Raw genomic sequence first — 13,502 nt, 5'->3', positions numbered from 1 at the left:
CGCTGGATCATAAGTAAAATAGGATAGAGGTTTTTTTACCCGGACAGGCGCCCCTCCTTCGCGGGAGGAGACTTTGAACCCACGGTCCCGGAGGCCGTGCGGGTACCCGCCAGGGCCCCGGCTCGGCCCCCCGCCGCTGGAAAGCAGGGGGCCCGCCCGAGTCTGGCGACAGTCATGGCGCTCGCGGTAGGTTGCTCAAGCCTCCGCGGGGTGCGTCAAGCCTCCCAGAGAGCGGCGTTCCCTTCTCGCGGATCTCTCTCTCTCCGCCGTCTTAGGTTTTTGTGCGGTTCTTTTTGCCGTCTTGGGTTTTGGCGGCAGACCTCTCGGGCCACGGCCGCTGGATCATAAGTAAAATAGGATAGAGGTTTTTACCCGGACAGGCGCCCCTCCGCCGCGGGAGAGACTTTGAACCACGGTCCCGGAGGCCGTGCGGGTACCCGCCAGGGCCCGGCTCAGCCCCCGCCGCTGGAAGCGGGGGCCGCCAGTCTGGCGACAGTCAAGTTCCCTTTTTTTTTTTTTTTCTTATCGCGCTCTGCGCTTTCGCTTCGGTGCTCCGGAGGAGAGGCGCGCCCGGGCCGCCCGGCCTCTGCCGCGCACCGGGCTTGAGGCGGGGAGGTGGGCTAGGCCTCCCCGCCGGAGCGGTTTCGCTTTGGATCGGGCGGGCGATAATGATCCTTCCGCGGGTTCACCTCACGGAAACCTTATTCACGACTTTTACTTCCTCTAGATAGTCAAGTTTGATCGTCTTCCGGCGCTCCGCCAGAGCCCCCGCGAGGGCCCGGCGGGCAGTCCGAGACCTCACTAAACCATCAATCGGTAGTAGCGGCGGGCGGTGTGTACAAAGGGCAGGGACTTAATCAACGCGAGCTTATGACCCGCGCTTACTGGGAATTCCTCGTTGATGGGAAATAGTTTCAATCCCCAGTCCCGATCACGAGCGGGGTTCAGCGGGTTACCCGCGCCTCTCGGCGCAGGGTGACACCTGCGCTGATCCGCCCATTAATGGCGCGCGTGCAGCCCGGACATCTAAGGGCATCACAGACCTGTTATTGCTCCATCTCGCGTGGCTGAGCGCCACTTGTCCCTCTAAGAAGTTTTTGGCGCCGACCCAAGTGGCGCGCCACTATTTTAAGCAAGCGGAGTCTCGTTCGTTATCGGAATGAACCAGACAAATCGCTCCACCAACTAAGAACGGCCATGCACCACCACCCACAGAATCGAGAAAGAGCTATCAATCTGTCAATCCTTTCCGTGTCCGGGCGGGTGAGGTTTCCGTGTTGAGTCAAATTAAGCCGCAGGCTCCACTCCTGGTGGTGCCCTTCCGTCAATTCCTTTAAGTTTCAGCTTTGCAACCATACTCCCCGGAACCCAAAGACTCGTGGTTTCCGCTTGCGCTGCCGGCGGGTCATGGGAATAACGCCGCCCGGATCGCGGTCGGCATCGTTCTGGTCGGAACTCGACGGTATCTGATCGTCTTGAACCTCCGACTTTCGTTCTTGATTAATGAAAACATTCTTGGCAAATGCTTTCGCTTTTCGTCCGTCTTGCGCCGGTCAAGAATTTCACCTCTAAGCGGCGCAATACGAATGCCCCCGGCCGTCCCTCTTAATCATGGCTCCGGGTTCCAGAAACCCACAAAATAGAACCGAGTCCTATTCCATTATTCCTAGCTGCGGTATTCAGCGGCGGCGCTCGACCTGCTTTGAACACTCTAATTTTTTCAAAGTAAGCGCTTTGGGCCTCGGACCGGACACCCAGCCAAGGGCATCGGGGCGCCTCGAGGCAGGGACCTGGGACGGGCGGTGGCTCGCCTCTCGGCGGACCGCCAGCCAGATCCCGAGATCCAACTACGAGCTTTTTAACTGCAGCAACTTTAATATACGCTATTGGAGCTGGAATTACCGCGGCTGCTGGCACCAGACTTGCCCTCAATGGGTCCTCGCCCATGTGTTTAAGATCGCTCATTCCAATTACAGGGCCTCGAAAGAGACCTGTATTATTGACCACCGTCACTACCTCTCCGAGTCGGAAATGGGTAATTTGCGCGCCTGCTGCCTTCCTTGGATGTGGTAGCCGTTTCTCAGGCTCCCTCTCCGGAATCGAACCCTGATTCCCCGTCACCCGTGGTCACCATGGTAGGCGCCTGATGTACCATCGAAAGTTGATAGGGCAGACACTCGAATGAATCGTCGCGCGCGCGGAGAGGCGGCGATCGGCCGAGTTATCTAGAGTCACCAAAGGTACCGGGTCGGGAGGGCGGATCCCCCGGGGGCCGGATGGGTTTTGGATCTGATAAATGCGCGCGTCCTAGCCTCCGCCCCGCGGAGAGGCGGTCGCCCGGTCGGCGCTTCGTTTGCATGTATTAGCTCTGGAATTGCCACAGTTATCCAAGTACCGGGTGGAAGCGATCAAAGGGACCATAACTGATTTAATGAGCCATTCGCGCAGTTTCACTGTACCGGCCGTGTGCGCCAGACCTGCATGGCTTAATCTTTGAGACAAGCATATGTTACTGGCAGGATCAACCAGGTAACCCCTGTGGGTCGTAGGGACCAACCGGCCGCGAAGCGCGTTTTTGCCTACCACGGGTCTCAGTCCGCCTGAGGAGGGCCTGGGCAGACCCGCTTGGACCCTCGGCTAAGACCGGCGCTCATAGGGGCGGCGCGGCTCGAACCTTCCCCGGCGAAGTCGCCGTTTTCGGGGTGGGTGGCGCTGGGATCGCGGCGGCGGCTCGGAAAAGTGTGTTTCACGGGGGCGGGGTACCGCGCGGCGTCGCCGGGGCGCGTCGCGTTCTGCCCCTCCGCCCGCCCGGTGGCGGACCTCTGCGCTCTGACCGGCCGTCTGAGCCTCTCCTCCGAAGGTTCGGCGCCTTCCCCCTCGGGCTGGGGCCTGCTCGTAACGAGCGTCCAAATTGCCCGAGCGCGGCGTGCTGTCAAAGCCCAAGCGTAAACCCATTGCGCGCCGTGCCCCTGCCAGGCACTCCCGACCCATAGCGGCCAGCGGGGCTGGCGGGTGGGGTCTAGGCTAGAAGCGCGCTTCGGCGCTCAATCGATCACGTTCGGGCCGAGGGGGCTCTCGCCGTCGAGCGTCCTCTCTCGGCGTCTGTGTCCGTGTTTCAGGTGAAGCGTTCGATAGCTCCCTCGCCCGGAGCTTCAGAAAGATTGCGTTCAAAACCTAAGTCGATATGGACTTAGTCGTTTTCGACTTTTTTCGCTCAGAGACTAAGTCCACAAAAACACGCGTTCACGAAATCGTGTACCCATGTAAAAGTTGCTCCTGTGTAAGCGGCCACCTCCAGGGTCGCGGGAAAATTTGAATCATGCCGGGAGGAGGCCTCTCGGTCGGCCTGACTCGGAGCCTCGGAGGTATGGAAGTCGGACCTTTCCCGAAGTTGGACTTAGTGCAATTTTGAAGCGAAAATCATCCAGGCGCTTCATCCGACCGATCGAGTCCGGGTTAAGTCGCCTTCGGGCGCTTTCCACTCGACCCCCCGCCGTCCTGGAGAAATTTTTTCGTTCAAAACCTAAGTCCAAACATCCAGGCGCTTCATCCGACCGATCGAGTCCGGGTTAAGTCGCCTTCGGGACGCTTTCCCACTCGACCCCCGCCGTCCTGGAGAAATTTTTTCGTTCAAAACCTAAGTCCAAACATCCAGGCGCTTCATCCGACCGATCGAGTCCGGGTTAAGTCGCCTTCGCCCGCCGTCCGCGTTCAAAACCTAAGTCCAAACATCCAGGCGCTGCATCCGACCGATCGAGTCCGGGTTAAGTCGCCTTCGGGGCGCTTTCCCACTCGACCCCCGCCGTCCTGGAGAAATTTTTTCGTTCAAAACCTAAGTCCAAACATCCAGGCGCTTCATCCGACCGATCGAGTCCGGGTTAAGTGCGCCTTCGGACGCTTTCCCCTCGACCCCCGCCGTCCTGGAGAAATTTTTTCGTTCAAAACCTAAGTCCAAACATCCAGGCGCTTCATCCGACCGATCGAGTCCGGGTTAAGTCGCCTTCGGACGCTTTCCCACTCGACCCCCCGCCGTCCTGGAGAAATTTTTTCGTTCAAAACCTAAGTCCAAACATCCAGGCGCTTCATCCGACCGATCGAGTCCGGGTTAAGTCGCCTTCGGACGCTTTCCCACTCGACCCCGCCGTCCTGGAGAAATTTTTGCGTTCAAAACCTAAGTCCAAACATCCAGGCGCTTCATCCGACCGATCGAGTCCGGGTTAAGTCGCCTTCGGGCGCTTTCCCACTCGACCCCCGCCGTCCTGGAGAAATTTTTTGCGTTCAAAACCTAAGTCCAAACATCCAGGCGCTTCATCCGACCGATCGAGTCCGGGTTAAGTCGCCTTCGGACGCTTTCCCACTCGACCCCGCCGTCCTGGAGAAATTTTTTTTTGCTTTCAAAACCTAAGTCCAGACATCCAGGCGCTTCATCCAGCGATCTCGGCGGGTTAAATCGCGACTTCTCGGGCGCTTTCCCACTCGACCCGGTCTCCCTGGAGAAATTTTTTTCGTTCAAAACCTAAGTCCAAACATCCAGGCGCATATTTCAGGCGATCTCGGCGGGTTAAGTCGACTTCGGGACGCTTTCCCACTCGACCCCGCCACCCTGGAGAAATTTTTGCTTTCAAAACCTAAGTCCAAACATCCAGGCGCATATTTCAGGCGATCTCGGCGGGTTAAGTGCGACTTCGGACGCTTTCCCACTCGACCCCGCCACCCTGGAGAAATTTTTTGCTTTCAAAACCTAAGTCCAAACATCCAGGCGCATATTTCAGGCGATCTCGGCGGGTTAAGTGCGACTTCCCGGGCGCTTTCCCACTCGACCCCGCCACCCTGGAGGATTTTTTTGCTTTCAAAACCTAAGTCCAAACATCCAGGCGCATATTTCAGCCGATCTCGGCGGGTTAAGTCGCGACTTCTCGGGCGCTTTCCCACTCGACCCCCTCCACCCTGGAGGTATTTTTAAGCGTTCAAAACCTAAGTCCAGACATCCAGGCGCATATTTCAGGCGATCTCGGCGGGTTAAGTGCGACTTCGGGCGCTTTCCCACTCGACCCCGCCACCCTGGAGGATTTTTTTGCTTTCAAAACCTAAGTCCAAACATCCAGGCGCATATTTCAGGCGATCTCGGCGGGTTAAGTGCGACTTCGGGCGCTTTCCCACTCGACCCCGCCACCCTGGAGGATTTTTTTGCTTTCAAAACCTAAGTCCAGACATCCAGGCGCATATTTCAGCCGATCTCGGCGGGTTAAGTCGACTTCTCGGGCGCTTTCCCACTCGACCCCCTCCACCCTGGAGGTATTTTTAAGCGTTCAAAACCTAAGTCCAGACATCCAGGCGCATATTTCAGGCGATCTCGGCGGGTTAAGTGCGACTTCCCGGGCGCTTTCCCACTCGACCCCGCCACCCTGGAGGATTTTTTTGCTTTCAAAACCTAAGTCCAAACATCCAGGCGCATATTTCAGCCGATCTCGGCGGGTTAAGTCGCGACTTCTCGGGCGCTTTCCCACTCGACCCCCTCCACCCTGGAGGATTTTTTAAGCGTTCAAAACCTCGTCCAGACATCCAGGCGCTCGTTACAGCCGATCAAGGCGGGTTAAGGCGACTTCTCGGTTTACATTTCTGAACCCCGTGTCTGGATTTCAATTTTCCAAAGGGCCTGGGCTCACACATTAACCTTAACGCAGTAACACTTTAATGGGCATCGTTTTATTTCATTCTCGCCCTGGATGAATGTTTTACAAAGGGCCTGCGCTCACAGACTAACCCTACACACTAACACCTTATTGGGCATAATTTTTTTTTTTCTATAAAGGCCCTGGATGAATGTTTTCTATAAGGCCTGCGCTCACAGACTAACCCCATCACAATAACACTTATGTGGGCATGATTTTATTCTATAAAGGCCCTGGATGAATGTTTTCTATAAGGCCTGCGCTCACAGACTAACCCCATCACAATAACACTTATTTGGGCATGATTTTATTTAAAAAGGCCCTGGATGAATGTTTTCTACAAAGGCCTGCGCTCACAGACTAACCCGACACAGTAGCGCCTTATTGGGCATGATTTTATTTAATAAAGGCCCTGGAGGAATGTTTTCTATAAGGCCTGCACTCACAGACTAACCCCATCACAATAACACTTATTTGGGCATGATTTTATTCTATAAAGGCCCTGGATGAATGTTTTCTATAAGGCCTGCGCTCACAGACTAACCCTATCACAATAACACTTATTTGGGCATGATTTTATTTAATAAGGCCCTGGATGAATGTTTTCTATAAGGCCTGCGCTCACAGACTAACCCCATCACAATAACACTTATTTGGGCATGATATTATTTAATAAAGGCCCTGGATGAATGTTTTACAAAGGGCCTGCGCTCACAGACTAACCCTACACAGTAACACCTTATTGGGCATGATTTTATTTAATAGAGACCCTGGATGAATGTTTTCTATAAGGCCTGCGCTCACAGACTAACCCCATCACAATAACACTTATTTGGGCATGATTTTATTTAATAAAGGCCCTGGATGAATGTTTTCTATAAGGCCGCGCTCACAGACTAACCTAACCTAACCTAACCTAACCTAACCTAACCTAACCTAACCTAACCTAACCTAACCTAACCTAACCTAACCTAACCTAACCTAACCTAACCTAACCTAGCCTAACCTAACCTAACCTAACCTAGCCTAACCTAACCTAACCCAAGCCTAACCTAACCTAACCTAGCCTAACCTAACCTAACCTAACCTAACCTAACCTAACCTAACCTAACCTTATTGGGCATGATTTTTACTCTATAAAGGCCCTGGGTGACAGTTTTACACAGGGCCTGGGGTCACAGACTAACCCCATCACAATAGCACTTATTTGGGCATGTTTTATTTAATAAAGGCCCTGATTGAATGTTTTCTATAAGGCCTGCGCTCACAGACTAACCCGACACAGTGCGCTTCATTGGGCATGATTTTATTTAATAAAGGCCCTGGAACAATGTTTTCTATAAGGCCTGCGCTCACAGACTAACCCGACACAGTAACTCTTTGTTGGGCATGATTTTACTTAATAAAGGCCCTGGAAAAATGTTTTCTATAAGGCCTGCGCTCACAGACTAACCCGACACAGTAACGCTTTATTGGGCATGATTTTATTTAATAAAGGCCCTGGAAAAAATGTTTTCTATAAGGCCTGCGCTCACAGACTAACCCGACACAGTAACGCTTCATTGGGCATGATTTTATTTAATAAAGGCCCTGGAACAATGTTTTCTATAAGGCCTGCGCTCACAGACTAACCCGACACAGTAACTCTTTGTTGGGCATGATTTTTACTTAATAAAGGCCCTGGAAAAATGTTTTCTATAAGGCCTGCGCTCACAGACTAACCCGACACAGTGCGCTTTATTGGGCATGATTTTATTTAATAAAGGCCCTGGAAAAAATGTTTTCTATAAGGCCTGCGCTCACAGACTAACCCGACACAATGCGCTTCATTGGGCATGATTTTATTTAATAAAGGCCCTGGATGACAGTTTTCTTTAAGGCCTGCGCTCACAGACTAACCCGACACATTAACGCTTTATTGGGCATGATTGTATTTAATAAAGGCCCTGGATGAATGTTTTCTATAAGGCCTGCGCTCACAGACTAACCCGACACAGTAACTCTTCATTGGGCATGATTTTATTTAATAAAGGCCCTCGATGAATGTTTTGTATAAGGCCTGCCCTCACAGACTAACCCGACACAGTAACTCTTTATTGGGCGTGATTTTATTTAATAAAGGCCCTGGAAAAATGTTTTCTATAAGGCCTGCGCTCACAGACTGACCCCGACACAGTAACTCTTTATTGGGCATGATTTTATTTAATAAAGGCCCTCGATGAATGTTTTCTATAAGGCCTGCGCTCACTGACTAACCCCCGTTACAATAACACTCTTATGGGCATGATTTTATTTAATTAAGGCCCTGGATGACAGTTTTCTTTAAGGCCTACCCTCACAGACTAACCCGACACAGTAACTCTTTATTGGGCGTGATTTTATTTAATAAAGGCCCTGGAAAAATGTTTTCTATAAGGCCTGCGCTCACAGACTAACCCGACACAGTATGCGCTTTATTGGGCGTGATTTTATTTAATAAAGGCCCTCGATGAATGTTTTCTATAAGGCCTGCGCTCACAGACTAACCCGACACAGTAACTCTTTATTGGGCGTGATTTTATTTAATAAAGGCCCTGGAAAAATGTTTTCTATAAGGCCTGCGCTCACAGACTGACCCGACACAGTAACTCTTTATTGGGCATGATTTTATTTAATAAAGGCCCTCGATGAATGTTTTCTATAAGGCCTGCGCTCACTGACTAACCCCCGTTACAATAACACTCTTATGGGCATGATTTTATTTAATTAAGGCCCTGGATGACAGTTTTCTTTAAGGCCTACCCTCACAGACTAACCCGACACAGTAACTCTTTATTGGGCGTGATTTTATTTAATAAAGGCCCTGGAAAAATGTTTTCTATAAGGCCTGCGCTCACAGACTAACCCGACACAGTGCGCTTTATTGGGCGTGATTTTATTTAATAAAGGCCCTGGAAAAATGTTTTCTATAAGCACTGCGCTCACTGACTAACCCCGTTACAATAACACTCTTATGGGCATGATTTTATTTAATAAAGGCCCTGGATGACAGTTTTCTTTAAGGCCTGCGCTCACAGACTAACCCGACACAGTAACTCTTTGTTGGGCATGATTTTTTACTTAATAAAGGCCCTGGAAAAATGTTTTCTATAAGGCCTGCGCTCACAGACTAACCCGACACAGTGCGCTTTATTGGGCATGATTTTATTTAATAAAGGCCCTGGAAAAAATGTTTTCTATAAGGCCTGCGCTCACAGACTAACCCGACACAGTAACGCTTTATTGGGCATGATTTTATTTAATAAAGGCCCTGGATAAATGTTTTCTTTAAGGCCTGCGCTCACAGACTAACCCCCGTTACAATAACACTCTTATGGGCATGATTTTATTTAATAAAGGCCCTGGATGACAGTTTTCTTTAAGGCCTGCCCTCACAGACTAACCCGACACAGTAACTCTTTATTGGGCGTGATTTTATTTAATAAAGGCCCTGGAAAAATGTTTTCTATAAGGCCTGCGCTCACAGACTAACCCGACCCATTAACTCTTTATTGGGCATGATTTTATTTAATAAAGGCCCTCGATGAATGTTTTCCATAAGGCCTGCGCTCACAGACTAACCCGTCACAATAACACAGATTTGGGTATGATTTTATTTATTAAAGGCCCTGGATGAATGTTTTCTACAAAGGCCTGCGCTCACAGACTCGCCCGTTAAAGCAGCGGCGCGCAGGGCACACAATTTCAGAGTTTTTAGAAAAAAAAAAAAAAAAAAAAAAAAAAAAAAAAATTAAAGTTGATGTAAAAGTTGCTCCTGGGTAAACGGCCACCTCCGGGGTCGCGGTGAAATTTGAATCGTGCCCGGGAAGAGGCCTCTCGGTCGGCCTGACTCGGAGCCTCGGAGGGTATGGAAGTCGGACCTTTCCCCGAAGTTGGACTTAGTGCAATTTTGAAAGCGAAAATCATCCAGGCGCATATTTCAGCCGATCTCAGCCGGGTTAAGTGCGACTTCTCGGACGCTTTCCACTCGACCCGGCCTCCCTGGAGAAATTTTTTCGTTCAAAACCTAAGTCCAAACATCAGGCGCATATTTCAGCCGATCTCAGCGGGTTAAGTGCGACTTCTCGGGCGCTTCCCCCTCGACCCCGGCCTCCCTGGAGGAAATTTTTTTTCGTTCAAAACCTAAGTCCAAACATCCAGGCGCATATTTCAGCCGATCTCGGCGGGTTAAGTGCGACTTCTCGGGCGCTTTCCCACTCGACCCGGCCTCCCTGGAGAAATTTTTTCGTTCAAAACCTAAGTCCAAACATCCAGGCGCATATTTCAGCCGATCTCGGCGGGTTAAGTGCGACTTCTCGGGCGCTTTCCCACTCGACCCCCCGCCGTCCTGGAGAAATTTTTTCGTTCAAAACCTAAGTCCAAACATCCAGGCGCTTCATCCGACCGATCGAGTCCGGGTTAAGTCGCCTTCGGGCGCTTTCCACTCGACCCCCGCCGTCCTGGAGGAAATTTTTTTGCGTTCAAAACCTAAGTCCAAACATCCAGGCGCTTCATCCGACCGATCGAGTCCGGGTTAAGTCGCCTTCGGACGCTTTCCCACTCGACCCCGCCGTCTGGAGAAATTTTTGCGTTCAAAACCTAAGTCCAAACATCCAGGCGCTTCATCCGACCCGATCGAGTCCGGGTTAAGTCGCCTTCGGGCGCTTTCCCACTCGACCCCCGCCGTCCTGGAGAAATTTTTTGCGTTCAAAACCTAAGTCCAAACATCCAGGCGCTTCATCCGACCGATCGAGTCGGGTTAAGTCGCCTTCGGACGCTTTCCCACTCGACCCCCGCCGTCCTGGAGAAATTTTTGCGTTCAAAACCTAAGTCCAAACATCCAGGCGCTTCATCCGACCGATCGAGTCCGGGTTAAGTCGCCTTCGGACGCTTTCCCACTCGACCCCCGCCGTCCTGGAGAAATTTTTTGCTTTCAAAACCTAAGTCCAGACATCCAGGCGCTTCATCCAGCGATCTCGGCGGGTTAAGTCGCGACTTCGGGCGCTTTCCCACTCGACCCGGTCTCCCTGGAGAAATTTTTTCGTTCAAAACCTAAGTCCAAACATCCAGGCGCATATTTCAGGCGATCTCGGCGGGTTAAGTGCGACTTCGGGCCTTTCCCACTCGACCCCCCGCCACCCTGGAGAAATTTTTTGCTTTCAAAACCTAAGTCCAAACATCCAGGCGCATATTTCAGGCGATCTCGGCGGGTTAAGTGCGACTTCGGGCGCTTTCCCACTCGACCCCGCCACCCTGGAGAAATTTTTTGCTTTCAAAACCTAAGTCCAAACATCCAGGCGCATATTTCAGGCGATCTCGGCGGGTTAAGTGCGACTTCGGGCGCTTTCCCACTCGACCCCGCCACCCTGGAGGATTTTTTTGCTTTCAAAACCTAAGTCCAAACATCCAGGCGCATATTTCAGCCGATCTCGGCGGGTTAAGTGCGACTTCTCGGGCGCTTTCCCACTCGACCCCCTCCACCCTGGAGGTATTTTTAAGCGTTCAAAACCTAAGTCCAGACATCAGGCGCATATTTCAGGCGATCTCGGCGGGTTAAGTGCGACTTCGGGCGCTTTCCCACTCGACCCCGCCACCCTGGAGGATTTTTTTGCTTTCAAAACCTAAGTCCAAACATCCAGGCGCATATTTCAGGCGATCTCGGCGGGTTAAGTGCGACTTCGGGCGCTTTCCCACTCGACCCCGCCACCCTGGAGGATTTTTTTGCTTTCAAAACCTAAGTCCAGACATCCAGGCGCATATTTCAGCCGATCTCGGCGGGTTAAGTCGCGACTTCTCGGGCGCTTTCCCACTCGACCCCCTCCACCCTGGAGGTATTTTTAAGCGTTCAAAACCTAAGTCCAGACATCCAGGCGCATATTTCAGGCGATCTCGGCGGGTTAAGTGCGACTTCGGGCGCTCCCCCTCGACCCCGCCACCCTGGAGGATTTTTTTGCTTTCAAAACCTAAGTCCAAACATCCAGGCGCATATTTCAGCCCGATCTCGGCGGGTTAAGTCGCGACTTCTCGGGCGCTTTCCCCTCGACCCCCTCCACCCTGGAGGATTTTTTAAGCGTTCAAAACCTCGTCCAGACATCCAGGCGCTCGTTACAGCCGATCAAGGCGGGTTAAGGCGACTTCTCGGACACACACATTTCTGAACCCCGTGTCTGGATTTCAAATTTTCAAAGGGCCTGGGCTCACACATTAACCTTAACGCAGTAACACTTTAATGGGCATCGTTTTATTTCATTCTCGCCCTGGATGAATGTTTTACAAAGGGCCTGCGCTCACAGACTAACCCTACACACTAACACCTTATTGGGCATAATTTTTTTTCTATAAAGGCCCTGGATGAATGTTTTCTATAAGGCCTGCGCTCACAGACTAACCCCATCACAATAACACTTATGTGGGCATGATTTTATTCTATAAAGGCCCTGGATGAATGTTTTCTATAAGGCCTGCGCTCACAGACTAACCCCATCACAATAACACTTATTTGGGCATGATTTTATTTAAAAAAGGCCCTGGATGAATGTTTTCTACAAAGGCCTGCGCTCACAGACTAACCCGACACAGTAGCGCCTTATTGGGCATGATTTTATTTAATAAAGGCCCTGGAGGAATGTTTTCTATAAGGCCTGCACTCACAGACTAACCCCATCACAATAACACTTATTTGGGCATGATTTTATTCTATAAAGGCCCTGGATGAATGTTTTCTATAAGGCCTGCGCTCACAGACTAACCCTATCACAATAACACTTATTTGGGCATGATTTTATTTAATAAAGGCCCTGGATGAATGTTTTCTATAAGGCCTGCGCTCACAGACTAACCCCATCACAATAACACTTATTTGGGCATGATATTATTTAATAAAGGCCCTGGATGAATGTTTTACAAAGGGCCTGCGCTCACAGACTAACCCTACACAGTAACACCTTATTGGGCATGATTTTATTTAATAGAGACCCTGGATGAATGTTTTCTATAAGGCCTGCGCTCACAGACTAACCCCATCACAATAACACTTATTTGGGCATGATTTTATTTAATAAAGGCCCTGGATGAATGTTTTCTATAAGGCCCGCGCTCACAGACTAACCTAACCTAACCTAACCTAACCTAACCTAACCTAACCTAACCTAACCTAACCTAACCTAACCTAACCCTAACCTAACCTAACCTAACCTAACCTAACCTAACCTAACCTAACCTAACCTAACCTAACCTAACCTAACCTAACCTAACCTAACCCAAACCTAACCTAACCTAACCTAAGCCTAACCTAACCTAACCTAACCTAACCTAACCTAACCTAACCCTACCTTATTGGGCATGATTTTACTCTATAAAGGCCCTGGGTGACAGTTTTACACAGGGCCTGGGGTCACAGACTAACCCCATCACAATAGCACTTATTTGGGCATGTTTTTATTTAATAAAGGCCCTGATTGAATGTTTTCTATAAGGCCTGCGCTCACAGACTAACCCGACACAGTAGCGCTTCATTGGGCATGATTTTATTTAATAAAGGCCCTGGAACAATGTTTTCTATAAGGCCTGCGCTCACAGACTAACCCGACACAGTAACTCTTTGTTGGGCATGATTTTACTTAATAAAGGCCCTGGAAAAATGTTTTCTATAAGGCCTGCGCTCACAGACTAACCCGACACAGTGCGCTTTGTGGGCATGATTTTATTTAATAAAGGCCCTGGAAAAAATGTTTTCTATAAGGCCTGCGCTCACAGACTAACCCGACACAGTGCGCTTCATTGGGCATGATTTTATTTAATAAAGGCCCTGGA

Source organism: Puntigrus tetrazona, unplaced genomic scaffold, assembly GCF_018831695.1.
Source record: "Puntigrus tetrazona isolate hp1 unplaced genomic scaffold, ASM1883169v1 S000000003, whole genome shotgun sequence".
NCBI classification, from domain to species: Eukaryota; Metazoa; Chordata; class Actinopteri; order Cypriniformes; family Cyprinidae; genus Puntigrus; species Puntigrus tetrazona.
The sequence above is the reverse complement of the archived record's forward strand: the minus strand, read 5'-3'. Positions refer to the sequence as shown.